Source organism: Octopus bimaculoides, chromosome 22 (assembly GCF_001194135.2).
Source record: "Octopus bimaculoides isolate UCB-OBI-ISO-001 chromosome 22, ASM119413v2, whole genome shotgun sequence".
Classification (NCBI taxonomy): Eukaryota; Metazoa; Mollusca; class Cephalopoda; order Octopoda; family Octopodidae; genus Octopus; species Octopus bimaculoides.
Genome location: NC_069002.1, coordinates 32278414 through 32283425, shown reverse-complemented (window position 1 = coordinate 32283425; position 5012 = coordinate 32278414). Strand labels below are relative to the sequence as shown.

The window sequence follows — 5012 nt, the reverse complement described above, 5'->3', positions numbered from 1 at the left end:
ATATATATATATATATAATATTCGTGGCCACTTCAACATGGCTGTCAGTTCGAACGGACTCTACTGCGATTTTTTAACCCCAAGAGGACATCACTTCTAGCTGGCTAACGATGCTGAGCTACATCCGATAAATTCCGAACAGAGGAGTGAACACCTACCACCTTCTAGCAGCGGGACCAGCAGACCAGTCCTGGTTCGGGCTATTTCCTCACTCTTCAGTACTGGACACCACGTCTTCTACAGATGGCAGTAGCTCGCTTCTGCTCGCAATATATATACTCCAAGCGAACATACAGTCGCTGAAGAGTGACAGAAATAGCCCGAAATTAGGACTGGTCTACTGGTCCCGTCGTTAGAGGGTGGTACGGGTTCGCTCCACTGCTCGCAGTTTATCGAATACAGCTCTGCACCGTTAACCAGCTAGAGATGTCCTCTTGAGGATAAAAATTCGTAGTAGAGTCCGTTCGAACGGACAGCCATGTTGAAGTAGCTACGAATATTACTTGTCAGTACAACTACTGCGTTGATCTCTTAGAGAAATTATATATATATATATTGTTCGTAATAAACCGGAGAGGAAAATAGTCAAAACAGGAATAATTTCTTTGGCATCTAGGGTTTCCCCATTCGAAATGTTTTTCTAAACTTTAAATCAACCCATTGGCTATGACAACACAATGTAACAATTTTTTTTTATTTTGTCTTTGGTCTGTAAGTGTTATTTCCTATTTGCTTTCATCAAGCAATCAAAGGAAATAACTATTATTTCCTTCAATGTTTGCTTTTGTGACCTGGACATCAATGTTTTTGAAACTGACCGATTTTCCATTACATTTCAGACAGATTCAGCTCTGAGTTGCTGAAGCAGAAATATCATTATAGCAAATATTCTCCGTAATACCACAGATTTCTTTGTTGTCTTCAGTTATTAAGTATTATTTCGTATTTGCTTCAATCTAGATATCAAAGGAAATGACTACTATGCTCTTCAAATTTTGCTTTTGTGAACTGACCATCAATGTTTTAAAACTTACCTGTTTCCATTACATTTCAGACAGATTCAGTTCTGAGTTGCTGAAGCAGAAATATTGTTATAGCAAATATTTGACCTTAACTATTTGAACATGTCCCTTACTAGCTGACAAAACGTGCGTCTCTGATCATGAGCAGATGTAGTGGGAGAGCATCATAGCCACGTGTTGAGAGGGATTCTTTGGGGTTTGAATAAATGTAGCAAAAGCGAAGTTTGGAGGAAATAGTTGCTACTTTGCATACTTTTTAGGAGTAAGCAAATAGGAAACAACAGTTGCAAACCCAAAGACTAAAATTGTCTTATATAGCATAATTAAATATTTGCTCTATTGTCTGAGAATTAAGCTCAAACGCAAAACCAGAGTTACGAGACGAATTCGTGGTTTTAACCACACAGCTATGTATCGTTATTGTTTGATAATTTTGTTGCTTTTTTTGTTGTTATTATTGGTTGTTTTTGTCTGTAGTATTTATTGTATTGAATATATTTTTCTGTATGTATACGTATAAATTGATCTACTAAAATATTTGACTATCAAAATTGCTATAAAATAAATGAAAACACTATCAAACACGTCATCAAACAGAACACAGAAACATAACATAGATTACAGTCAATCATAACCTAGCATTAATAATATATTACAAAAACGGCAAATACTCCAAGAAAAAAAAAAGACAACAAATCTCCTTATCAACAACAAACAACGAAGACTACAAAAACCATTGAATAAAATGTCAGATGACTAATGTCATTTACAAATGCATATACAAGCATAAACGTTTGTTAACTTCCTCTTCTGAAACAGTTACATTGGACAAACATGTAACACAGCCTCACGTCATCTCACTATTCAGCTTCAATAAGTAGAAACAGCAGAAACATTTTATCATTCACCATAAAACAAAAACTAGAACAGAAAGGGAAAAAAACTGCAATAATTGATAACAGAGCACTATATATAACTTTTTCTCCCTCTCTCCTTCTCTCTCTCTCTCTCTCTCTCTCTCTTTCTCTCTCTCTTTCTCTCCCGTCCGCCTCTGCTCCAATTGCATAGCATTTGTAGTGAAAGCTATATTAATAGAGAAATATATAGAAAATTTCAATGCACTTTTTTTTTTGCTGGTGTTTCATATGTTGTCTCTCGCATCTCCACATTTACGTTCGAAATCCAGTTGACGTATTTCTCGTCAATTTCATGGCTTGTTTTCATAACTACACCGTCCCCAGCCTCATCCTGCATCACGGTAACAAAGTAGACGGTCGATGCAAAATGAAGTGATCTTCAGTCTTGTTAGGAGATACATCACATTCTGAGTATGTAGAGGATTCACGGCATCTACATTGACGTAAGTTAAAATTAGCCGCTACTCTGTCGAAGTCTGACCTTAGCCGGATTGGATCTATCCACTGCTTTTTGATTAAACATGGCTAAAGTGAAACAATGATTCTGAAGATGAAGATAGCTAAAACCTAATCGTATCTAATTGTGTTGAACCGGCAGAAGTAATGGTAATGGGAAACTAAGAGCGATCGCAACCCGGTGTCCGAACAAGGTCATCAGTTCTACACCCGAATTCACATCTTTGGAGAATCTTGAACACGGTTTAACATGTCCTAACCGTAAACTAACCGTATATTTATTCATCCATAACACACAGTGTATAGCCAATGGCTTATAATTTAGGCTCAAAAACAGCAATTTTTTTTAGAGAAGGAAATCTGTCGATACCATTAATCCTATTACTTGACTAGTTTTTGGTCAATCTCGAAAGAATGAAAGGCAAACTTGACCTGGGCGATGCTGACTCGTCGCAGGATTATTCGTTTTTGTTAGGTTAAGTGAACTGGAACAACGTGAAATTAAGTGTTTTGCTCAAGAACACATCGCATCCACGAATCGAAACCACAGCCTTATGAACGTAAGTACAACACCCTTACCACTAAGCCACGCTCCTATCTCCACACCTAGTATTATTACTAATTAATGATACTCTGATAATTATCAAGCCATTGACGTTATATACTAGGCAAATGACTTTATAATTGGGAATGTCTGCATTTTAATAAGTAGCTTTTAGTTCCTAATGTTGATAATTTAGTAAAGAAAGGAGAGTGAATTTTGAGGAATTTTTAAATAACTATAAAACATGTAGGTTCCATGTTCACCATGAAGCTATTGAAAATGTCAAAAATTCTGAGAGATTAAATAAATAACGATGTGAGCCAGTCTATCTATTTATTTATACCACTGTAGGAATCAACTAGAATCTCATTGCGGCGCGTCATTTTTCATACATATCAGTCACATCACACGCAACTGAGAACTTAACGTCTAGAAATGACAGCTAAAACTGCCTTGAATCACACAATCTTATATGAAAATGATATCTAGATTTTCCTCAAGTCACATCCATCTAGAAATAGAAGCCAAATCTTCCTCAAATTGTACCCATCCATCTCCAAAAAGAATCAAATCTTCATGTTACACTGCAACGTGCAGAAACAAAGCCAAAATCCAAGTATATATATATATATATATGTATATATATATATATATATATATATATATATACATATGTATATAAACTGAATTGAATTGGACTAGTTTCAACTCATGAGCTGTGATCATGCTGGGACACGACCATTTGGTGTTACTACATAATTTTTACTTCACTAATTCTTTGTAGAACTTGACATTTGGTGCATGAGGGAGTTTGACGCCGCTGCCCTCATTTGCACTTCCTGCTGTGAAGTTGATTCATCTGTGACTCTTGACAGTAGGAGATCAAGTTTTATTTTGAAGATATCTCCATCCACCCTTGTAGGCTCTCAAGTCTTTCGGGAGGGTATTGAAGAGCCGTATATATGTATATGTATTTGTATGTGTGTGAGTATATATCTGAGTGGAATTTACCTTGATCGATTTTTTGTAAATTGCACAAATTATTTCTACTATTATGTGGCCACGAAACGCGCGTAGTCTATAATTCACTTTCTTTTTTATAAACTTACTAAACTGAATTAAATTTCTAATCTAATGTTTTATAGATTTTATGGATTATAAACTTTTCTTTTACATTTTATATATTATAAATTAGTATTTTGTAGAGCACGTCTTTCTTGATGGTGCCTGATCTCCTTCATTGTTTGAATTGCATTTTGGTGGTTCTTCTCTTCATTACTAACATATATATATATATATATATAGCTAATTGTAAACTCTCATTTTACCTGTTGCAAATGAGTCACCATGACCGTTTTGTTTACAATATATTGCTGGCTAGAGCGGACCACTGGGTATCGCTCTGGCGACCAGGTACTTGCGACTGAAAATGAGCCAACTAGCGCGAAACTGACTCAGAATCGCGGTACTGTTGTCTGCTAGAAGATGGTAGGCGTTTACTTGCCCTGCTAGCAGTATATATGTATATACATGGTGCAACGCTGTACCGATAACCAGCTAGCGGAAGATCTGCCTGGGGTTAAACTAGTAGTAACAGGGAACAACCACTTTGATTTGACGATTAACTTTACTTTCTGCGAAAGTGTATGAAAATGAGAAAACAGAGAAGGTTAAGTAAATTGAATTACCAATAAGTTAGTTAGTCAATCAGTCGAAAAATAACGGTGGAATTGGATGTAGAGAACATTTTGTGAGATATCTACGTTAAGTGTCTATTAAAATGGTTTTAGAGTGTCACTGTATACGGAAAGGATAATATTCTTTTGAAAAATAAAAAACTTGGTATTAAAGTTGAAGTGTATGAGTAAAATCGAAGGAAATCAGAAAATTCTACATCAAACAAGTAAATTTTTATTATATGTAAACTGTTTTGGGTGAAAAACACGTTCATCTGATTAGATGTTATATATCTTAGTAGGAGACAAATGGTTAAGATATATGTGCGTACGTATGTATGTATGTGTGTGTGTGTGTATATATATATATATATATATATATATATATATATATATA

General features: G+C 35.3%; 1 protein-coding gene across 6 annotated transcripts in view; it reads left to right on the top strand.

Moving 5' to 3' along the window:
- LOC106869634 (uncharacterized) overlaps positions 1-5012 on the top strand; it is a 671006-nt gene that overhangs the window by 647455 nt on the left and 18539 nt on the right. The gene's annotated exons all lie outside the window — the stretch shown is intronic.